The sequence below is a fragment of the Macaca fascicularis genome, chromosome 4 (assembly GCF_037993035.2).
Source record: "Macaca fascicularis isolate 582-1 chromosome 4, T2T-MFA8v1.1".
NCBI lineage: Eukaryota > Metazoa > Chordata > Mammalia > Primates > Cercopithecidae > Macaca > Macaca fascicularis.
The window spans coordinates 118,058,473-118,083,567 of record NC_088378.1 but is presented as its reverse complement, the minus strand read 5'-3'; the positions used below and the strand labels follow the sequence as shown (position 1 = coordinate 118,083,567).

Below are 25,095 nucleotides of genomic sequence, written 5' to 3'. Positions count from 1 at the left end.
GCTCACAAGTCAGTCATGGAGACAAATGAATGATGACTACAGAATCAGAAAAAGGTAAGTAGTATTTTGTTATAATGCAAACACAGGGAATTGGCCTGAGGAAACTGGGGCAGTTTCAGTACAGGGGACAGTGCTTCTGACTGGGTCCAGAAGGAGTTGGAGGAGTTTGCCAGGTGAATGATGGGGACTCCAACAGAGTATGTTTCATCCTGGGAAGGGAATCTACAATGCATTATTGGGAGTCTGGAATTTTATGTTTGACTTTTATTTTCAGGAAAATCTTTTTAAAGTTACTTTTAAGTGTATTCATTCACCTTATCACTGGACACTGCTGTACAATTTCGGGGTCCACATTTTCAAATGCGTTTATTATCACAGGATACCAGGAAACACTTTAGCTATCTTTTGCCTTGCAGGAATTCAGGCCCAGAATGTGGAGAGAGATTCTAATTTCTAGATTATAATACAAGTTGGAAATTCAGCTTTTCGTGTGAAATGTTCTAATTTTTAAATGTTGGCAACTAATTTTTTTTCAACATTGTCCATGGTAACAAAACAAAAACACAGGTCACATGTTTGCAGCTCCTGCTCTTTGGATTTCAGTGTCATTAACAAGGTGTTTTCCACCCAGTGGCTGTGTATTTTTACTGCAGTTTGAAGGGCTTCAAGGGAATTTGCTTCTTGCAGTGTTAATCTTGAAACCCCCAACATATAAAGCCCACCAAAAAGGACAAGGGCCTAACGAGGAATTCAGCAGGAGACAAGAGGTGGTCTGGCCACTGGGTTGAGCTTGCACCACGGGGAAGCCGGTTCTGGAGCAGCGCAGGAAGGAGGGGTAAAGCCCATCAGAACCCAGGCATGGCGCTCTGCTTCGGGATATGTGGCTGAGCTTGTGGAAGGGGAACTGTCTCATAGCTCAAGCAAGGGTATCCGTGAGCAGTGGTTGAACACAGGATGTGTTTGACTGTGACATCAGGTGACTGCCACCACAGCAGTGATTGTCATGGAGACTGAAATTTTTAGTTTTCTCTGCTGGGTTGTGAAAGTGATGCTTTTCTGAGTGAGAAAATCCTTTTGATTTGGCAAATTTGGGGGTCTGGATGAGGAGAGGGCTAAAGAGGGAGAAAATGGATTGTGGCAGAGGTTGCTAGTTGCTTCTCTTAACATCTGTTTTCCTTTTTTTCCTTAGTTATTAGCACTCCCCAGTTTTCAGCTGGGCACACAACCACCTCCAGGTGACTGTATCACTAATGCCTTTTAACGGGCAGAAGAAAACTAATTTTTAAAAAGTTCAACAGCACCATTAATTTCACCTATTTATATTTCAAATCAGCCATCACTGTGAAACCTCTAAGAAAGTCTAAAGGCATTAACTTGGTAATCCCCAAAACTAGAGTAGCAGAGCAAAAGAGTCAAAACCTCCTCCGGTATGAAGTTTGCAAAAATAATAGTTGACAGGTAAAATGTCACCCTTTTTAAAATTGTCTGAACAAAGAAGGCCATGATTCGTCTTATATCCAATAAAAAACATTTTGTAAAATTATGATACATAGTGTCCTCTGTAGGGAGGGTACAGGTAGGCTTGTAGAATTAGAGAGACATGGATTCCAATGAGGAAAGGAGATTACTTGACAAGAGAACAGACAGAATTAATAAGATTGGCTCTTGCCCCATCCTTGGTGGTTTAGGGCCATGGTTCTGAGAGAGTTCAAAGCTCTTGCATGAGGCAAATTGGTAAATATTCAACCTGACACTTCTTGCACAATCATCTTAAATTATAAAGCAGTAAAAAAAGCTAAGACTATTCCATTTTTGTGTCTTTTTGATGTTTTCCAAACTGAATTTTAACAGAAATGATAGCAAATGTGAACATTCAAAGTCAATCTCTATACCAATAGCACCCCTCAGCCCAGCTTCCTTCTCTGTCTATTTAGACTTGTTCTGATAGATATTTCAAGGGTGATCTCAATTGTACTCATGGAAAATAGCATTTCTGGAGAAGATTTCTACAAGGCTGAATTCTTCCTGTTGTCTAATTCTCCTACATATAGTATTTCCATGTATAGCAGCAACTTCGTCCACAGTTGGTCAGATAATTTTAAAAGCCACTTAAAGGTTTAACAGGAACACTTTTGGTCCCATCTGTGGGGGTGGGAGGGCTAGGCTTTAAGAACAGAATTAAACTCATATTTTGAAGTATAGTATGCAAATCAGGTTGCCAAAACAATTGTTTTTTATGACTCTTAGAAGAGATTTAAGATGGAGCCAAGAGTTGAGATGAAGGCTAAAGAGATCAGAGAATGAGAACTGAGGATTCCTAAGGTGAAAGTTTTTGGAGGATTGTGGCATTTTCCCATTCTTTTGCTGAAGGAAGAAGTGTGCTTCCCCTCTTCTTTTTTTTTTTTCTGTTTCCCATTACTTTATTTATTTATATATTTTAATTTTTTATTATACTTTAAGTTCTAGGGTACATGTGCACAACATGCAGGTTTGTTACATATGTATACATGTGCCATGATGGTATGCTGCACCCATCAACTCATCATTTACATTAGGTATATCTCCTAATGCTATCCCTCTCCCCTCCCCTCGCCCCACAACAGGCCCCAGTGTGTGATGTTCCCCTTCTGTGTCTAAGTGTTCTCATTGTTCAGTTCCCACCTATGAGTGAGAACATATGGTGTTTGGTTTTCTGTTCTTGCGACAGTTTGCTGAGAATGATGGTTTCCAGCTGCATCCATGTCCCTACAAAGGACATGAACTCATCCTTTTTTATGGCTGCATAGTATTCCATGGTGTATATGTGCCACATTTTCTTAATCCAGTCTGTCATTGATGGATATTTGGGTTGGTTCCAAGTCTTTGCTATTGTGAATAGTGCTGCAATAAACATACGTGTGCATGTGTCTTTATAGCAGCATGATTTATAATCCTTTGGGTATATACCCAGTAATGGGATGGCTGGTTCAAATGGTATTTCTAGTTCTAGATCCTTGAGGAATCGCCACACTGTATTCCACAATGGTTGAACTAGTTTACAGTCCCATCAACAGTGTAAAAGTGTTCTTATTTCTCCACATCCTCTCCAGTGCCTGTTGTTTCCTGACTTTTTAATGATTGCCATTCTAACTGGTGTGAGATGGTATCTCATTGCAGTTTTGATTTGCATTTCTCTGATGACCAGTGATGATAAGCATTTTTACTTGTGTCTGTTGGCTGCATAAATGTCTTCTTTTGAGCAGTGTCTGTTCATATCCATTGCCCACTTTCTGATGGGGTTGTTTTTTTCTTGTAAATTTGTTTGAGTTCCTTGTAGGTTCTGGATATTAGCCCTTTGTCAGACAAGTAGATTGCAAAAATGTTCTCCCATTCTGTAGGTTGCCTGTTCACTCTGATGGTAATTTTTTACTGTGCAGAAGCTCTTTACTTTAATTAGACCCCATTTGTCAATTTTGGCTTTTGTTGCCATTGCTTTTGGTGTTTTTGACATGAAGTCCTTGCCCATGCCTATGTCCTGAATGATATTGCCTAGGTTTTCTTTTAGGGTTTTTATGGTTTTAGTTCTAACATTTAAGTCTCTAAGCCATCTTGAATTAATTTTTGTAAAAGGTGTAAAGAAGGGATCCAGGTTCGTTTTCTACATATGGCTAGCCAGTTTTCCCAGCAGCATTTATTAAAGAGAATCCTTTCCCCATTTCTTGTTTTTGTCAGGTTTGTCAAAGATCAGATTGTTATAGATGTGTGGTATTATTTCTGAAGGCTCTGTTCTGTTCCATTGGTCTATATCTCTGTTTCGGTATCGGTACCATGCTGTTTTGGTTACTATAGCCTTGTAGTATAGTTTGAAGTCAGGTAGTGTGATGCCTCCAGCTTTGTTCTTTTTGGCTTAGGATTGTCTTGGCAATGCAGGCTCTTTTTTGGTTCCATATGAACTTTAAAGCAGTTTTTTCCAATTCTGTGAAGAAAGTCATTGGTAGTTTAATGGGGATGGCATTGAATCTATAAATTACCTTGGGCAGTATGGCCATTTTCACAATATTGATTCTTCCTATCCATGAGCATGGAATGTTCTTCCATTTGTTTGTGTCCTCTTTTATTTCATTGAGCAGTGGTTTGTAGATCTCCTTGAAGAGGTCCTTCACATCTCTTGTAAGTTGGATTCCTAGATATTTTATTCTCTTTGAAGCAATTGTGAATGGGAGTTCACTCATGATTTGGCTCTCTGTTTGTCTGTTATTGGTGTATAAGAATGCTTGTGACTTTTGCACATTGATTTTGTATCCTGAGACTTTGCTGAAGTTGCTTATCAGCTTAAGGAGATTTTGGGCTGAGATGATGGGGTTTTCTAAATATACAATCATGTCATCTGCAAACAGGGACAATTTGACTTCCTCTTTTCCTAATTGAATACCCTTTATTTCTTTCTCCTGCCTGATTGCCCTGGCTAGAACTTCCAACACTATGTTGAATAGCAGTAGTGAGAGAGGGCATCCCTGTCTTGTGCCAGTTTTCAAAGGGAATGCTTCCAGGTTTTGCCCTTATTATTTTGAGATAACTTCCATCATTACCGAATTTATTGAGTTTTTAGCACGAAGGGCTGTTGAATTTTGTCAAAGGCCTTTTCTGCATCTATTAAGATAATCATGTGGTTTTTGTCTTTGGTTCTGTTTACATGCTGGATTATGTTTATTTATTTGCATATGTTGAACCAGCCTTGCATCCCAGGGATGAAGCCCACTTGATCATGGCGGATAAGCTTTTTGATGTGCTGCTGGATTCAGTTTGCCAGTATTTTATGGAGGATTTTTGCATTGATATTCATCAGGGATATTGGTCTAAAATTCTCTTTTTTTGTGTCTCTGTCAGGCTTTGGTGTCAGCAGGATGACGCTGGCCTTATAAAATGAGTTAGGGAGGATTCACTCTTTCTATTGACTGGAATACTTTCAGAAGGAATGGTACCAGCTCCTCCTTGTACCTCTGGTAGAATTCGGCTGTGAATCCATCTGGTCCTGGACTTTTTTTGGTTGGTAGGCTATTAATTATTGCCTCAATTTCAGAGCCTGTTATTGGTGTCTTCAGGGATTCAACTTATTCCTGGTTTAGTATTGTGAGAGTGTATGTGTCCAGGAATTTATCCATTTTTTCTTGTTTTTCTAGTTTATTTGTGTAAGGTTGTTTATAGTACTCTCTGATGGTAGTTTGTATTTCTGTGGGGTCGGTGGTGATATCCCCTTTATCATTTTTTATTGCATCTATTTGATTCTTCCTTTTTTTCTTCTTTACTAGTCTTGCTAGTGGTCTATCCATTTTGTTGATCTTTTCAAAAAACCAGCTCCTGGATTCATTGATTTTTTTGAAGGGTTTTTTTGTGTCTCTATCTCCTTCAGTTCTGCTCTGATCTTAGTTATTTCTTGCCTTCTGCTAGCTTTTGAATCTGTTTGCTCTTGCTTCTCTAGTTCTTTTAATTGTGATGTTAGGGTGTCAATTTTAGATCTTTCCTGCTTTCTCTTTTGGGCATTTAGTGCTATAAATTTCCCTCTACACACTGCTTTAAATGTGTTCCAGACATTTTGGTATGTTTCGTCTTTGCTCTTATTGGTTTCAAAGAACATCTTTATTTTTGCCTTCATTTCGTTATGTACCCAGTTGTCATTCAGGAGCAGGTTGTACAGTTTCCATGTAGTTGAGCAGTTTTGAGTGAGTTTCTTAATCCTCAGCTCTAGTTTGATTGCACTGTGGTCTGAGAGACAGTTTGTTATAATTTCTGTTCTTGTACATTTGCTGAGGAGTGCTTTACTTCCAACTATGTAGTCAATTTTGGAATAAGTGTGATGTGGTGCTAAGAAGAATGTATATTCTGTTGATTTGGGGTGGAGAGTTCTGTCGATGTCTATTAGGTCTGCTTGGTGCAGAGCTGAGTTCAATTCCTGGATATCCTTGTTAACTTTCTGTCTCGTTGATCTGTCTAATGTTGACAGTGGAGTGTTAAAGTCTTCTATTATTATTGTGTGGGAGTCTAAGTCTCTTTGTAAGTCTCTAAGGACTTGCTTTATGAAACTGGGTGCTCCTGTATTGGCTGCATATATATTTAGGATAGTTAGATCTTCTTGTTGAATTGATCCCTTTGCCTTTATGTAATGGCCTTCTTTGTCTCTTTTGATCTTTGTTGGTTTAAAGTTTGTTTTATCAGAGACTAGGATTGCAACCCCTGCCTTTTTTGGTTTTCCATTTGCTTGTTAGATCTTTCTCCATCCCTTTATTTTGAGCCTATATGTGTCTCTGCATGTGATATGGGTCTTCTGAATACAGTACACTGGTGGGTCTTGACTCTTTATCCAATTTGCCAGTCTGTGTCTTTTAATTAGAGCATTTAGTCCATTTACATTTAAGGTTAATATTGTTATGTGTGAATTTGATCCTGTCATTATGATGTTAGCTGGTTATTTTGCTCGTCAGTCAATGCAATTTCTTCCTAGCATTGATGGTCTTTACAATTTGGTATGTTTTTACAGTGGCTGGTACTGGTTGTTCCTTTCCATGTTTAGTGCTTCCTTTAGGAGCTCTTGTAGGGCAGGCCTGGTGGTGACAAAATCTCTCAGCCTTTGCTTGTCTGTAAAGGATTGTATTTCTCCTTCACTTATGAAACTTAGTTTGGCTGGATATGAAATTCTGGGTTGAAAATTCTTTTCTTTAAGAATGTTGAATATTGGCCCCCACTCTCTTCTGGCTTGTAGAATTTCTGCCGAGAGATCCGCTGTTAGTCTGATGGGCTTCCCTTTGTGGGTAACCCGACCTTTCTCTCTGGCTGCCTTAACATTTTTTCCTTCATTTCAAGTTTGGTGAATCTGACAATTATGGGTCTTGGAGTTGCTCTTCTCAAGGAGTATCTTTGTGGCGTTCTCTGTATTTCCTGAATTTGAATGTTAGCCTGCCTTGCTAGGTTGGGGAAGTTCTTCTGGATAATATCCTGCAGAGTGTTTTCCAACTTGGTTCCATTCTCCCCATCTCTTTCAGGTACACCAATCAGACATAGATTTGGTCTTTTCACATAGTCTGATATTTCTTGGAGGCTTTGTTCATTTCTTTTTACTCTTTTTTTTCTCTAAACTTCTCTTCTCACTTCATTCATTTGATCTTCAATCACTGATACCCTTTCTTCCAGTTGATTGAATTGGTCACTGAAGCTTGTGCATTTGTCATGTAGTTCTCGTGCCATGGTTTTCAGCTCTATCAGGTCATTTAAGGACTTCTCTACATTGGTTATTCTAGTGAGTCATTCATCTAATCTTTTTTCAAGGTTTTTAGCTTATTTGCAATGTGTTTGAACTTCCTCCTTTAGCTTGGAGAAGTTTGATCGTCTGAAGCCTTCTTCTCTCAACTCGTCAAAGTCATTCTCCGTCTAGCTTTGTTCTGTTGCTGGTGAGGAGTTGCATTCCTTTGGAGGGAGAGAGGTGCTCTGAATTTTAGAATTTTCAGCTTTTCTACCCTGTTTTTCCCCCATCTTTGTGGTTTTATCTACCTTTGGTCTTTGATGATGGTGACATACAGATGGGGTTTTGGTATGGATGTCCTTTCTGTTTGTTAGTTTTCTTTCTAACAGTCAGGACCCTCAGCTGCAGGTCTGTTGGAGTTTGCTCGAGGTCCACTCCAGACCCCGTTTGCCTGGGTATCAGCAGCGGAGGCTGTAGAAGAGTGAATATTGCTGAACAGCAAATGTTGCTGCCTGATCATTCCTCTGGAAGCTTTGTCTCAGAGGAGTACCTGGCCATGTAAGGTGTCAGTCTGCCCCTACTGGGGGGTGCCTCCCAGTTAGGCTACTGGGGAGTCAGGGACCCACTTGAGGAGACAGTTTGTCCATTCTCAGATCTCAAACTCCATGCTGGGAGAACCACTACTCTCTTCAAAGCTGTCAGACATGGACATTTAAATCTGCAGAGGTTTCTGCTTCCTTTTGTTTGGCTATGCCCTGTCCCCAGAGGTGGAGTCTATAAAGGCAGGCAGGCCTCCTTGAGCTGCGGTGGGCTCCACCCAGTTTAAGCTTCCTGGCTGCTTTGTTTACCTACTCAAGCCTCAGCAATGGTTGGCACCCCTCCCCCAGCCTTGCTGCCACCTTGCAGTTAGATCTCAGACTGCTGTGCTAGCAATGAAGGAGACCCTGTGGGCATGGGACCCTCTGAGCCAGGCACGGGATATAATCTCCTCATGTGCCACTTGCTAAGACCCTTGGAAAAGTGTAGTATTAGGGTGGGAGTGACCTGATTTTCCAGGTGCTGTGTGTCATGGTTTCCCTTGGCTAGCAAAGGGAATTCCCTTACCCCTTGCACTTTCCAGGTGAGGCAATGCCTTGCCCTGCTTCAGCTCTCACTTGATGGGCTGCACCCACTGTCCTGTACCCACTGTTTGGCACGCCCCAGTGAGATGAACCCAGTACCTTAGTTGGAAATGCAGAAATCACCCGTCTTCTGTGTTGCTTATGCTGGGAGCTGTAGCCTGGAGCTGTTCCTATTTGGCCATCTTGGAACTGCCCTCGCTTCCCCTCTTCTTAATCCAAATGAGAAAAACTTTGGGGGAGTCACATAAGCAACTTGATCTATGTCCTCTGGAATTCAGTGGACTAGTGTCTGAACTGTGAGGATAGCTGTTCAGGTTGTACACTGCACAACACTAGAAGGTCCCATTCACATAGACAACAATGTTTAGAAATCTGCAAACTATATTTGGAGATTCTGGGTGTCTGATTCTCCTAGAGGTAAGCTATGGTGGTTGGAGCTGCAATTAATTAATTGCAAAGAGGAAAATAAGGACACTAGGAGCAAGTTGGAGTTTCATCAACAATGAGACAAGGATGTGAGAGTTTTTCAGCTTAGCCATGTGGGTCCATGTAAGGAAACCAGCCTGAAGCCTGAAGCCTTCTTGAGAAGACCCTTAGGGGAAAAAACCTAGAGAGGACCCCTCCAACTGAAAGCCAGAGGGCCAAGTGTTGGTAGTGAAAGTGGCCAGGCATTGGAGTGACTGTCCTCATCATGGACATTGCAGTGGGGATTTTCCATGGGGTAAAGAACCCCATGAGAGTCCACCCTGAGCACTCAAGCTCAATGAGCAGCAACGCCAGATCACAGAGGTTCCATCCGTGTGCCCTTTGCATAGCCCCAGCCCTGGGCCCAGTCCTGGAGGGAATGGAAAGACAGCTTGTGAGGGGAAGCATCAGAAGAGGAAAAGATGCCAACTATGCCCTAAGCGCCCAGCCCCTGACTCCCAAGACCCTCACTTTAGGCTTGTTGGCCAAAATCAGGTGTCAGCTCAGGGAGGGTAAAAAATTTGGAATTTGGTTATTACACTAAATTGAACATTTTAATTACTAAAATAAGACTTGTGTTAAGACTAAAGGTGAGCTCAGGATATTCAATACCTTTAATTGAGAGGGAGATCTGCTTGAGACTTCATGTAAGGACAGAGAAAGAATCAGTCCATGCAGTAGGTATAAAGGAGGAGGGGTTGGGGAGGAGTCGGTATTGCTCTCTTCGTAGCCTGTTGAGCTCCAAACCTTCAGTAAGCGGACCTGAAGCATTTTATCTTAACGTGAGACACATAAATCTACACTTATCCCCAATCTTTTGATGTAGAGCCAAGACCTTTCGTGCGAGCACAGGCAACTGATCTTTCTTCAACTCACCCACAACACAGCAACTATGAGTTCCAATTTTTGTTTCCTCACATTGGATTGAAAATGCTAAGAAACTTGCAAAACAACCCGAATATAGCTTAAAATGTATATGATTTATTTTCTCTTGTCTTCCACAGTTGTCTCACCCACACTCTTTTTTTGAAATGAAAATGGGTGTGGGTGAGACAACCGTAAAAGGCCTTTTGAAGGCATTTAGTTTAGTGGTTCATAGAAACAACCACTCTTTTTGTACTCATATGTCATTGGTTTACATAATATTTAATTAAATTATGTAATTCAGCAGCAAGTACTGTTGGCATAAACAGCAGAGCACATGCCCAGCTGACCCTTGGTAAAGGCACATTTGAACTTGTGGGAGTAGAAGCACATGGCTGTACTGGAGAGTAGCCCACTCATGGTGAGCTTTCCATGTGTCCTGATCATCCATCTGCAGATCTTACCGAGAGACAGAGCATGCAGGATTATCTAGGGAGTTGGTAAGTGGACATCAGTCTACTGAGGCACCATTATTTTAGGTCCAATATTTGAGATATAAACACCATCATAAAAGCTACCATTGACTGAGTATCTGCTATGTGCCAGTCAGGGCACTGGGCACTTTAGGCACACTTTAAATGAATAAAACTCATGTAGCTTTCACAGATAATACTTTCCTTCATTTTACAGTTGAGGAAACTGAAATTTACAGAAATTAAATAACTTACTCTAGGTCACATAGACAATACATGAATAATCAGTGCTTCTCAAACTCTAAAGCGCAAATAAATCACCAGGGGGCTATTATTTAAATGAAAATTTTGAAATTGTGGGTCTGGGGTGGGACCTGAGATTCTGCACTCTTTTATTTTTTATTTTTGAGATGGAGTTTCGCTCTTGTTGCCCAGGCTGGAGTGCAATGTGCAATCTCGGCTCACCAAAACCTCCACCTCCTGGGTTTAAGCAATTTGCCTGCCTCAGCCTCCCGAGTAGCTGAGATTACTGGTGCACGCCGCCACACCTGGCTAATTTTGTATTTTTAGTAGAGACAGGGTTTCTCCATGTTGGTCAGGCTGATCTCAAACTCCCGACCTCAGGTGATCCACCTGCCTCGGCCTCCCAAAGTGCTGGGATTACAGGCATGAGCGACCGCGCTTGGTCTGATTCTGCACTTCTAACAAGCGCCCAGATACTGTTGCTGCTGCTGGTCTGCAGACCATGTCTTGAAAATCCTGATATCCTAACTTAACTGCTCTGAGATGGAGCCCAGGCATCCCTGTTTTCTAAAAACTCTTCAGGAATCTTTCGTAAACAGAGTGGAGATAATTGTTCCTCCAGGAAAGGCAGAAAAGTTGTGGAAGTGGATTGACTTAGTAATACTTAGTTTCAAATACTTTAATTTAAAAAAAAAATGTGTTTTAAAAATACAATAGTGGCCAGGCGCGGTGGCTCACACCTGTAACCCCAACACTTTGGGAAGCTGAGGCAGGTGGATCACCCAAGATCAGGAGTTCAAGACCAGCCTGGCCAACATGGCAAAACCCCATCTCTACTAAAAATACAAAAATTCGCTGGGCGTGGTGGCACGTGGCTGTAATTCTAGCTACTCAGGAGGCTAAGGCAGGAGAATTGCTTGAACCTAGGAGGCAGAGGTTGCGGTGAGCTGAGATTGTGCCATTGCAGTCCAGCATGGGTGACAAGAACGAAACTCCATATGAAACAAAACAAAACAAAACAAGCAAACAAAAAATAGTAATGAATTTGAACCAATATACAAGTTCATAAAATAAAAGGTAAAAATCTTCCTCCTTTAACAAGAATTTTTAAAAGTAAAATATAATCAAGCTATTTACTGTACACCCTTATGTAACAATTTTCCAATTCCATGATATATCATAAATTTCTTTTGTAGTAAGTACATACTGCTATAATCTGCTTCATCTTACTTCACCCTTATTGACAATGCATTATATTCCATAGCACAATGCAACCATTATTCATCTATTCCTTCATAGGTGGGTATTAAGTTGACTCTAATTTTTTTCAGTTTTACAGATAATGCTTTGTGCATATATCCATGGGCATGTGTATAAGTCATTCTGTAGAATCGACTTCTAGATGTGAAATTGTTGGGTTATTTAAAAAGCTATTCTCAAATAAAAGGTTTGCTGAGTTACACTTGTGCCATCACATATAAAAATGCCTCCTTTCCCCCACCACCTTGAAATACTGGGTATTATCAATCTTTTCTGTATTAAGCAATACAATATGTGAAAGGTGGTTCTCAGTGATTCTTAATTTGTGTGTCATGAATGCATGAGGATGAAAATCTTTTAATATGTGCATTAGACTTAGTATTTCTTATTTTATGGCTTGTCTGTCTATATCCTTTTGCTCTGTTAGTTATTTGGTTGCTTATCTATTTTATATTGTTTGTCTCATATATGCTGCAAATATCAGCCTCCCAGCCTACTACTCGCTACTTTTTTTTTTTTTTTTTTTTTTGAGACAAGGGTCTTGCTCTGTCGCCCAGGCTGGAGTGCAGTGGTGCAATCACAGCACACTGCAGCCTTGACCTCCCAGGCTCAAGCGATTCTTCCATCTCAGCCTCTCAAGTAGCAGCTGGGACTACAGGTGCATGCCACCATGCCCAGCTAATTTTTAATCTTTTGTAAACACAGGGTCTCACCATGTTGCCCAGGCTGGTCTCAAACGCTCAGACTCAAGCCATCCTCCCACCTCAGCCTCATAAAGTGCTGGGATTACAAGTGTGAGCCACTGCTCCAGGCCTACTGTTCACTTTTTAAATTTGTTTTACAATATTTTACAGAATTGTTTCATTTCTTTATGTCAAATCTGTCAATTTTCTTCCATGACTTCTGTTTTACTTCTTATTTAGGAAAGACTTCCTCATCCCCAAATTATAAAATACATATCCCTGTTTTTTCCATCTATTACTTGCATAGATCTGTCACTCATTAATACATGTGATCATTAATCCATATGCAAAAATATTCTGTATACAAAGTAGAATTATGACTTGAAGTTAGAGGTTTTTTTGTGTGTGTCTTTTACTCCCAAATACCATTCTCAGCACCATTCACTGAACAGACCATCATTAGCCCTGGACTTGAAATGTCCCCTTTATTAAATGATAGAAGTCTCATCATTAAATTTATAAAATGATAGAAATCTCATATGTAGAAGTCTCATCATCTCCTTTCATCCCTTTTCTTCCATGCCTGCCCCAAGTTGTTTTAATTTCTGCAGTTTTATAGAACTGCTGGGAAGACCAGTATGTTATTATTTTTTAGTTTTTCTTCCTTTTTTAAAAACAAATTTCTTCTCTACTTTTCTTTAGATGAATTAAAAATGCCCATATCTTGTTCTAAAGCAAAGTTGCATTGGAATTTTTACTGAAATTTTTTTCTAATGGTCCACTAGTATGGGGAAAATTGACATCTTTATAGTATTGAATGTTTCATGCAGAAACAAGGTATGTCACTTCATTTACTCAGATAAATATTTTACATAGTCTTCACAAATGTAGATTTGCACATAACAAGAGTTAGGTTTATGGGAGGCTGAGGCGGGCGGACCACGAGGTCAGGAGATCATGACCATCCTGGCTAACACAGTGAAACCCCGTCTCTACTAAAAATAGAAAAAAAAAAAAATTATCAGGGTGTGGTGGCGGGCACCTGTAGTCCCAGCTACTCAGGAGGCTGAGGCAGGAGAATGGCGTGAACCCGGGAGGTGGAGCTTGCAGCGAGCTGAGATCATGCCACTGCACTCCAGCCTGGGTGACAGGGCAAGACTCCATCTCAAAAATAAACAAAAAAAAGAGTTAGGTTTATTCCTGGATGAATATATATTTAAATGAAGAAATATATCTTTATATATATATATATCTTTTTTGTTTTTTTTTTTGAGACAGAGTCTCACTCTGTTGCCCAGGAGTCCAGTGGAGCCATCTCAGCTCACTACAACCTCCACCTCCCGGGTTCAAACAATTCTCCTGCCTCAACCTCCCAAGTAGCTGGGACTACACGCACATGCCACCACATACGGCTACTTTTTCTATTTCTAGTAGAGACGGGGTTTTGCCATGTTGGCCAGACTGGTCTCAAACTCTCAACCTCAGGTGATCCGCCCGCTTTGGCATCCCAAAGTGCTGGTATTACAGGCATGGGCCACTGCACTTGGCCTATATTTATCTTCAAATATATTTACATATATACATACATATATACATATTTATATATATTTACATATGTATATATGTAAATATATGTATCCTTTTTCCAAAGCATCATTCTAATTGATTATTGCTGATATATGATAGCTGCTGATTTAAATGTATTTTTCTTCCAATTAAGCAGCTTACCAGAGTCTCATAAGGTCTAATCATGTCTTTGGAGCTATAGAGCTTTTATTTGGCAAAATTCATTTATTAAAATTTATACTTTCAACTGTGAAGCTAATAAGTACTCAATAAAGAAAATTAGAAATCTAGAAAAAAATTACCCCAACAACTGATAAGGACTAGTATCATTTTGCTTGCATCAGTTTTCATTCTTTTTATATTGCGTAGTTTCTTTTACATAATTGTAATCACACAGTACAACAAACTGGGTGTACTTTCTCAAAGAATACATGCCTTCAACATGCAAAGCTCTTTTGCTGGGAGTTTGTTTTATAAGGAGCTGGGTGCTTCTTACTAATGTGCAGAAATGCTAATGCAACTTCTGCTACTGAGAGTTACTGAGTTCAGTTTGGTCCCTTCTTTTGCTGCAGGCCTGGCTTGGTGACATTTCTACCACCCAATTATAGTTCAGCATAACAAACCCTCTCTCTTCGCACCACACATAGCTGCTGACCTCACTGCATACTCAGCCGTTCCATTTCAGGCTTCAACCAGAATCGCTCTTACAGCACAGGTGATGCGGAGATTGCTAGGGGTTTACAATTCCATTTAGAAGGCTGAATAGATCACGATTCACGTAATTGAGATATCTTAAGAAAATTGTCTAAGAACTTAGAACTAAGACTTGTTTACACAAGTGTGTATACAGTTTGGGTTTGGATGGGTTGATTTGCTTTTTCTTCTGGATTGAAATTTGATATCCTCACTTGTTCATTTTGTTACCTATATGAAATGCTCTTTCTTTCTGTAACTTTCTACTTACTCACCTTCACAGAGGATTTCCCTGCCTTGCTTATATAAAATAGAAACCCTAGCTCTAATTCCCCTGGCCAGATCCACCTCAGGCTTATGCACAGCTGGACAAAGGTATAAATGGAGGCCCACATATCCTATGTCTAAGGCCCAGTATGGCTTCATGCACACACACGTTAACACCTCAGTCAGCCCGTCCTAGTGCCCTCGACACGCCTCTTCCAAAAACTACCTTTGACTTCCCACTGGGCCTACAGGCACAGAGGCCTGTGGTGAGCTTCATTTTTGAAAGGATGAGGCTAATTGGGCCCTCTCTTAGTGCAAGTAATTCCACGATCCTGGGCAACTTGGAGCATAATTGTCAGGCAGTGCTGTGGGCTACATGTGGCCATGTTCCCTTGGCTCTCAGAATTCCAGCTCCGTGAGGTGGGTCATGGCTGGAGGAGGCATGTGCGGGGCCCAGGGCTCCTCTTGACTGCATCTAAGGGTCTTGCCCATTGGCACACCCTATTTCCCTTGCTCGACCAAAATAGTTTTCCATTATAATTACCACCGTTTATTTATTTGTTATTTGTCTCTCACTAAAGCAAGCTCCACAAGAGAAAGAACTTAATTTTGTTCACGACTTTACTCATAGCACTTAGAAGTGCCTTTGATCAGGAAACAATAAATACTTTTCAAGTAAGTGAATGAATGGATTCTGAACTATTGTGAATAACATATATAGCATTAGTAGAGGGAATAACACAGAATTTATATGTCTGAAAATTTACTCCTCTTTGTGAGATAGCAACAGACAACATAATTAAATACGTCAACAGACAGAACTGTGCATTATATTCCCTATTTCTTTACATCTGTCATTCCCTAGTTAAATCCTCTAATTTCTATATAACATTAACTGGTGAAGTTATGAGAATTAAACAAGATAGCATGATGGGTCTAACCTGATTTTTTTCTTTTACTTTTTTTTTTTTTTTTTGAGACGGAGTCTCTCTTTGTCACTCAGACTGTAGTGCAGTGGCATGATCACGGCTCACTGCAACCTCCGCCTGCTGGATTCAAGCGATTCTCCTGCCTCAGCCTCCCAATGATTTTTTTCTTATTATTGTCCCCGTTCATTTGCTGAAAAGTCCAAGCTTTCCCATTTGTTAGAAATGCTTCTTTAGTAAAATAAATTGAATTTGCTTAAATTGATTCTCGTTCTATTAATTTATTTTTCTACTACTGAACCAAATACCACACTTTTTTTTTTGGGTGGGGGGACAGAGTCTCCCTCTGTTGCCCAAGTTGGAGTGCAATGGCACAATGTCGGCTCACTGAAACCTCTGCCTCCCGGGTTCAAGTGATTCTCCCGCCTCAGCCTCCTGAGTAGGTGGGATTACAGGTGCCCACCACCACGCCTGGCTAATTTTTTGTATTTTTTTTAGTAGAAACAGTGTTTTACCATGTTGGCCTAGCTGGTCTCGAACTTCTGACCTCAGGTGATCCACTCACCTAGGCCTCCCAAAGTGCTGAGATTACAGGCGTGAGCCACCTTGCCGGCCTACAACACTATTTTAAGTATAATAGCTTTAGAGTATGTTATGATATCTGTAGGACAATTGACACCTCACTGTTTTTTCTCTGTCAAAGTTTCTTCGTCTAGTCTTGTGAATTTTATCTTCCATGTGAACTTTACAACCATCTTAAAAAATTCTCTAAAATAACCCACTTATAATTCTGATTGGCATATTTATTTCAATGATTGATTTGTGACATGTTGACATTTTTGAATATTGAAGCAGCCAATGCTTTTATTTAGGTCTTCCTTTTATTTTATTTAGGTCTTCAACAAAGTTTCATAATTAAAATAATACAATGTGCATTTAATATTGGTGTGGTTTTGTGACTTTTAATTTTTTACTACAGAATCTTTCTTCCATTACTTTATCTAGTTGATTATTGCTGGAGTAGCAAATGTTTCTAGCCTCCTCCCAATAACTATTCTCTTTTTCCATTTCACCCTTCCTTTTCCTTTCCAAATATAAGATTACCTTTTCCAAACTCTCTTGACCATGTGACTAAATGAGCGCTTCTGGGAAGTTTGCAGTGAGACTTCTAGGAAGTCTCCTTTAATGGGAAAAAATTAATGCTTCATTGTGAAGTAGGTGTTCTTATTAGTGATAGATGCGTAATTGGTTTCTTTGTTTTCTCCTGTGGTTATTGTTCTAGTTACTATTCTGTCTTTTTGAGTTAATCTTAATAATTTATATTTTTCTAGATAATTGAGAAAAATTATATAGATTTATAAACTTATTGGTATTAAGCTGACTGTAGTATATTCTTGTAATTGTCTAATTCTCCACTGTCCTTGTAGTTATAGACTCTTTTTTTTTTAATCCCTAATGTTGTTTCTGTTTCTTTCTGTGTTGACCATGTTTGCTGACTTAGATTTGTCTATTGTATTTTTCTTTTCAACTTTTGATTTCATCAATTGCTCTTCATTTTTTGCTTTAAATTTCCTATTTATTTGCTTTCTGCCTTTATTTTTGTTATTTTCTTCCTTCATTATTTCCTTTCTTTGATTTTATTTGTTGCTATTTTCCAGTTTCTTAGATTTTGTGCTGGATTCATTTGTATTTAGTTTTCCTTGTTTTACAATGTATATACTTAAAGCTATACATTTTCTTTTAAGTATGATTTTGGTCACATGAGATAGCACATGTCAGGCACTGAGAAAAGTCCAGGCACATAATAGTCACCTCTTTTTAAAAGTTTGTTTTCATGTATCGTGCAAAAAGTATTTAAAATTAAAAGAACTGCTCAAGTTAATATTATCTTATTATCTTGACTAAACATTTTCTTAGTGATATTTCTTTATATATTTACTTTTCTTACCACCAAATTAATGAAAAAATTATTTTATTTATGTTTTGGTCATTCTCAACTGCTTTTTAGAATTACCTGGACAAGAAGGGGACACTTCAAAAAATCCTGATACTGAGGCCTCAACCAGACCAATTTTATCGGAATCTCTATGTGTAAGACACAGTATATTTTAAAGCTCCCTAGGTGATATTAAATTCAGTGTAATTAACTGCCATTTAGATGAACTTGGGCAGCTGTCTATACCCTTTCATCCTACCATCTTTAAATATAAAATGGGATGACCTATCCTGAAGATTTCCTTTAAAGGATAAATGGCACTTAGTAGGTCCTTGGTGAGAGTTTCCACAAAAAGTTGATAGTACTGCTTTTTATCATTTTAAAAACCTTGTGACATTGTTGTTGTTTTTTTTCTTTGCCACAGCGATATCTGCAGGGCTATTAGCCAGTCTTGATGAATTGTTTAGTCAAGAAGGAAGAAAGAAATGCTTTGAGTAGTTGCCGTTGACCTTGGCTAGGGTTATATTTCAGCTGAGCCTGAGGAAAGAAACGTTGTGCAACCAAAATGCTTTCATGGCTGTAACACAATTAACAACAACAACAAAGCATGATGTTCAGCAGTTTTTCCCATTCATCTGCAATAAGTTTAAGAGTGCTTTTGAAGTCTGCTGGATTCTAAATATATATATATATGTGTGTGTGTGTGTGTGTGTATATATATATATATATTTTTTTTTGAGACGGAGTCTCGCTCTGTCGCCCAGGTTGGAGTGCAAAGGTGCGATCTTGGCTCACTGCAAGCTCTGCCTCCCAGCTTCATGCCATTCTCCTGCCTCAGCTTCCCGAGTAGCTGGGACTACAGGCACCCGCCACCACGCCTGGCTAATTTTTTTGTATTTTTAGTAGAGACGGGGTTTCACCGTGTTAGCCTGGATGGTCTCGGTCTCCTGACCTCGTGATCCGCCGGCCTCGGCCTCCCAAAGTGCTGGGATTACAGGCGTGAGCCACTGCACCCGGCCTCTAAATATATTTTAAAGAAATTAGTTACATTCTTCTTTTGGTCTCCCTTGCGTTATTCATAAAATCTAAATAATCAAAATTATTAGTCCATACAGCAGATTGACTGTCACACCAAGATCATAGATCCTAAGTTCTGAATTAATATGTATTAAAAAGGGCCAAACCAAGAAATATCAGTTACTGAGAAACTTAGGTAGGCACACACAATAATTCAACCCAAGCTTTCTTCTAACTCTCTCACTCTACTGACTAAATCCCACCCTATTATACAAGCATTGATGATTATTTTTTAGTCTACACAAAAGGATATATGGGAAAAAAATGATTTTTTTATTTTTAAAAGACAAAAGTGTGCCTTACTTGCAAAACAGGCATTATGTAAGGTAAACAACATATTGGTGCATACCACAAAATCAATTTGAAAGGTTAAAATCAGAATATTTTGGTGGGAATTATTTTCAAATCTGTATTTGTACAAACACACAGAATCTGTTTCTTCAAATATATGCAGAAATATATGCTATAAATATCTTCCATACACATACACACTCACATGATTTTTACATACTGAGTATGGCTTGCATTCCTGACTCCAACTCACAATTTATGTGATATCCAAACTGTTTTAATTCATCCATAGAAATAATGCAATGAATGTGACAAACCTATGATGAATGAGATGTCAACATGATGGCAGTGACATGATACAAAAAACTCCAACATGTATATAGAATTATACGTATACAGTTGAGAGATGATCCAATTTTCAGAAAAGATATCTTTCAGTGGGACTTGTTTGGTCTTTGCATTGACACAAAACATTAAAATAGCGGTAGCACGAAGCCACTGTCACCTAAAAGTTTGAACCTGAAAAGCTTACCTTCAAAGTGCACATTTAACCCCAGAATATTCTTAACAGGGTCATAAGAGAAAATCTTAGGTGTTTCATGTGTTCAAACACAATAAAAAGCTTCAAGAAGAATTTTATCCTGATAATGGTGATTTCAGTTTCTTGGTCACAAGGAAAAATTCTTTGGCAGTAAATAGCACTTGCTCGTTATCATATACAAAACCATTAGGGGGTGAGTATGGAGATGCCCTTATCTATAAATTGTTTAATATCACTTTCTTTAGTATTTAAATTATTCGAACCATCTAATTGAAATATCAATAAACACTTTCTTCATCCTAGTCACTTTTTACCCTCCTACTTCATAAATATCCTAGAAGCACCATATTCTGGTATTTATATGTTTTGAGGACTACCTGCATTACAATAAAATGAACACCTATGATGTACTTTCCAATGCTTACTCTATTTCACCCTTTGCCACCTCTTGCCACTGGGTGGCTGTCTCTTGGGAGAGCTATCAGAAAGACAATCAGTCCTGGTAAACTTCCATGTTCCCCACCATTCAAGGGATACTTGTGTACCCTGCCATGCCAAATGGTGGATGTGTAGGGTGTTCCTCTGCTGCTCCCTCTCACTCCTGCCTTCTCTCTCAATTCTCCTTTCCCTAACTCAGCTTGGATAGATCTATTGAAACAGAGAAAAGAGAATCAAAACTCCCTTTCTGCCCAGAGTCTGGGGAGAGGAGACTACCTTCCCCTGTGCTACCTGGTTGTCTTCTTATAATGACTAGGATTGGGGTGGATGGGTTGGGGCATAAAGAACTGGTTCTTTAATTGGTGTTACTCTATCAAATCTGTGGCTGGCTTCAGCTGCTAGACGTAGGGTGTAGTAGTGCCTTTTTTCCTCCTCTTTGAGCCTTAGCAAAATTCTCTACAACAGGAGAAAGCATTTACCAGATACACGATTACTCTGGTATAATAGCTATCACTTTGTGAGTTTGGGAGGGTGACATTCAGGGTGTGAGGAAGTGTTTGTGAGCCATTCAAGCATGAGAAGTAGATGATTTTACAATGTAGCTGCAATCACACAAGGGACTAACACTAGGAGTAAACTTGGGATGTGAGCCTGGGCCTTGCTCAAGTGGAAATGAGCTGAAATGTCTGCAAATGGCAGCTAAAATGTTCAGTTAAGATGAGGCTTTTGCCATTTGGAAGTGGGCCAACCTCAATGAATGGCTTTGCACCTGTTTGTCAGAAGAATCTTAAAATGATAATCCCAAGAGAGCAGAAATATTTACCCAGTTGAATAAGTCAGGGTTTGTGTGAGTTTTTTTCCTTCATGCCAGTTAAACAGGCTTTTACTTTTCTTTTTGTTTCAGTTGTAAATGGTCTCAGTTCTTAGTGTAACTCCGTAGGACCTGATGTGTAATAAGTGGTGAGCTGAGCTTTAGATTCGCATACCTACAAACACTGCATAGAGCACGCTCAGACCTGTACTCCACAAAAGCAGCAACAAGGGTAATCGTTTCTAATGAGCTGACTGGACTAAGTATATCCGCTACTAATAGACACCACAGCAGACTCCAGAAGAGTTCTCAGAATCTGAGCCACTCCTCTCCAGCAAGTAAAATTTTCAGTTGAGAGCACTGAGTAGTACAGCTGGACAGAGTTTAACAAGGACAAGACATTCCCAAGACTTATCCTGGCTATTTCCTATGAATTTCTAGATTAGCACAAATCGGGAACCAAAGCTCTTTGCTCACAGCTGGCACTGACCTAAGGCATCTTCATTTGTTGCAAATGGCTGCCAATACTAAAAAAAGAATTCATTTCACCAGCAGCTTAGATTACTGATTAAGGAGGCTTCAATTGAAGCTGTTTTAAACAACCACACTAAAATTAATCAAATAGCTATGTTACTTTAAAATAGTGCCTGAAATATATAGGCAATCAATAAATATGTGCTCGATGGGAGAATAAAGCTTTGATATTTATGAGACAAGCAGGGAGATATAATGAGAAGATTGGAAGAGCTATTGGATTTAATGCCTGTGACATGAGGTTCTGCTAATACCAGCCCTTGTGACAACAGCATTCATTCAGCTCCTCAATCTTGATACCCAAGAGTGATTCGGAATGACTCGCTTTCTTCCCCCGACCCAACAATGTTTCAGCAAGTCCTGCCAGGTCTATCTCCAAAATATCATCAAATTTGCCTACTTTCTCCAACTCCACCACCCCAGACTCCCTGCTGCCATTCACACGCACTCAGCAGACACACAGAAAGTTCCACGTCATTTCTCTGTTACCTTCCTCCAGTGGATTTCTATTGTCAGAGTCCGCACGGCCCTTCATGATCCGACCTCTGCCTCCTTCGCTCACCTCCTTTTGCAACTTCTCCTCCCTTGTCTAACGCATTGCAGACATACTGGCCTGGTTTTTTTCCTCAAACATGCCCTGTGGCCTTTGCATTTGGTGTTCCCTCTGCTTTGAATATTCCTTGTATGGCTTGCTACTACTTCTCCCTCAGGTCACGGCTCAAATGTCATCTCTTCAGAGAGGCTCTGGCCTCCTTAGTCCCTACTCAATCACTCTTCACCGGATTAGCATGCTTTACTCCCTGCAGAGCACTTACCACAATCTGCCGTTCTTTGTGTACTGTGTCCCTCTAATACAGTGACCTTATCTGTCTTATTCATCTCTGTATCCCCAGCACTTACTTTTATCTCAACTAACAGTCGTTGAGTGAATAAAGTAGATGTTACCTTTTCTCTGTTGTTTTCTTTTATCTGGATTGCGACCAAAAAATGTCCGAGAGGGCACCATGTGGCACTTGGTAGGAAATTGAGATCATCTGTTCCCATCCCTTTACTTTGGAATGGGGAAGTAGATGCTGGAGTTCCATGTGACTTGCTCGATGTCACTCAACCCATCAGGGAAGAGTCCAGAATAAAGCCAGGTCTCATGATTAAATCTGGGCTCCCTCTCTACAAAAACTGTGGGCAGAGCCAGCTCTAAAACAATTGGATTTTGTGGCTAAGTAAACAGTAACAAGGAATGTATGATAAAAGGTGGAAGGAGAGGCAGAGAAAAAAGCATTTATAAGACCTCTTAAAACAACAGGCATGGCTGAAAAGATCATGTAATAAATAAAGGAAACTATGTGTGTGGTTCTACGTCATGTACGCCACAACAGACAATGTATATAGAAAGGGTGTGGTGGCTGCTGGGGGACAGCAGAGATGGGAGGCACTGGACCAGCCTCGGGAGGGCACATCCTGTCTGCAACATTCACATTCACTTCCTAAATGCTTTGTTGGACACATGCAAACATTTTTAAGGGGCTGGATTCAGCCCATAGAGCCAGTGAGAGAATCTTGACTTAAACCCTCAGATTTGGGGTTGATGCTTGGGTAACATATACCACATCTGTAATGAATTTAAGTTGTGGTCCAGTGCTGAGCAGGAGAGGCTTCTAAGTCATCTTCTTTTTCTCTCAAAGTCTTGCCCAGGATATGGCAAATAAGGGACTTAAAGTGACTCAAGCAATGATAAGAAGAGAAGGCTTGCAGGCTGGGCACGTGTAATCCCAGCACTTTGGGAGGCCTAGGTGGGAGGATCACTTGAGGTCAGGAGTTCGAGACCAGCCTGGCCAACATAGTGAAACCCTGTTTCTACCAAAAATACAAAAATTAGCTGGGTGAGGTGGCAACCGCTTGTAATCCCAGCTACTCAAAAGACTGAGGCATGAAAATCACTTGAACCCAGTAGGTACAGGTTGCAGTGAGCTGAAATCATGCCACTGCACTTCAGCCTTGGTGACAGGGCAAGACTCTATCTCAAAAAAAAAAAAAAAAAAAGAGAGAGAGAGAGAGAAGACTGACTATGCACTGTGGGCTCTCCACACAAACACCTGTGCACACACGCCCCCTTTATTTTTCTCCATATGTGCTCCAGGCTGTGACAGATGATGTCTGGGCCTGAAGACTGTCAATTACACTAGGAAGAAGTCATCCTTGGTCTCAGGTGGAATCCCAGAATTTATAATTATATTAGGAAGGAATTCCAGGATTAGATTGGAGAGCAAGATCAAGGGAAAAAGTCAGGGGCAAGGGTTCTCAGGCATTCATATCAAGGACGGCTATAGTGAGAGGAATCAAAAGAGTAGAATGTCATTAAACAGAGGAATCAAAAGGGTAGAATGTCATTAAATAGAGGAATCAAAAGGGTAGAATGTCATTAAATAGAGAACCCTGCCTTACATTAAAGGATCTTTGGAAGGTGAGTACATTATTTATGTCTCAGGGTTCCATCAATCAATCTACTTTTAGTAAGTTTTAACTTATTCTCCTTATGTAACAAGCTCTGGGGAGTCTTCCAGGTAAAAATAAAACAAAACCAGCCAAACAAAAGACCTTTACAAGTGGCCCACTGAAGTAGAACTTTCTTTCTTTGTAGGTCAACCTGACCCCAGAGGAATTTTCTGAAAAATAGCAACACAGGATCCTTAGATATGGCTTATTTTTGACGGAAAAATGTTTGGAGTACAATAGAGTATCCTTTAACTTATTGCCCTGGTTACCAATGATCACTGCTGTTAAATTTCAATTCGATTAATAGAAGATGAAGGTCTTTAATAAACTAGGGCAGTACAGAGGAGAGAAGTTAAAGAGTAAAAAGGTTGCTTTGTGGCAGGAGGAGCTGTTTGACATCCAAAGTTTCCTCTCCTGCCCTGCTCCCTTAAATAATGCATATGCTAGCTTGCTGGTCTTTGTTCTTTATTCGTATCACCTGTTTGACAAGGTAGATAAGATTGCAGGCTCAAAGACCAATGAGGAGGCTGTCCACTTGGAAGAGTGGCCTGTTATGGGGTTCACATTGGAGCTCAAGTAGAAGGAAGAGGTACGCGTGGGAGAGCAGCCTGACTCAGGGTGTTGAGGCCAAAGCAGGGTGAGGAAGGTGCCCCTGCAGCGGCTGGCTCAGTGCAGGCCATCAGGGCACAGGTAGAGTGAGGAGGGCTCCCACTCACCAGTGGGGTCTAGCGTGGATATGACAGCATGGGTGGCGTGAAGGGAGCATATGTGGTAAGGGAGGGTGGCAGCAGCAATAAGAACTTGGTTACAGGGAAGGATTGATTAGGTAAGTAAGCAGGTCAGGAATAATGGGTGCCAGCTTTCTCATTGTCTGTGAAGGGGGATATACATATGGAAAGGGAGAAAAACAGAATGAACCTTGTGGTGTTTGAATAGAGTTGGCATTATTGGTGTAAATTTATTTTGTGTGCGTGTGCAGATAACAAGATAGAGCTCTGTTTACTGAGAGCCCCGGAACAGCGGCACTCCGTTAGCAAGAAGGCTTTAAATTCTACTAAAAGGAATCATGGTTCCTTGGAGAAATGGCTGATTCCAGAGCCATTCTGGAATCCAGAGCTGTATTTCAGGAAAATATAGGTGTAAATAACCACTTTTATATATTCAGTTTTTTTTTCTTTTGACGTCTCCCATCAGAGAATG

The 25,095-nt window shown here is 40.1% G+C and overlaps 1 protein-coding gene across 1 annotated transcript in view; it reads right to left on the bottom strand.

The window, feature by feature from the left end:
- Positions 1 to 22,129, bottom strand: part of KLHL31 (kelch like family member 31) — a 51,250-nt gene extending 29,121 nt beyond the window's left edge. Inside the window, exon 1 of the mRNA XM_065543902.2 lies at positions 21,892 to 22,129. The gene's annotated coding sequence lies outside the window, so the exon portion shown is untranslated. The remainder of the gene's footprint in view (positions 1 to 21,891) is intronic.
- Between the last annotated feature and the right edge of the window lie 2,966 nt (positions 22,130 to 25,095).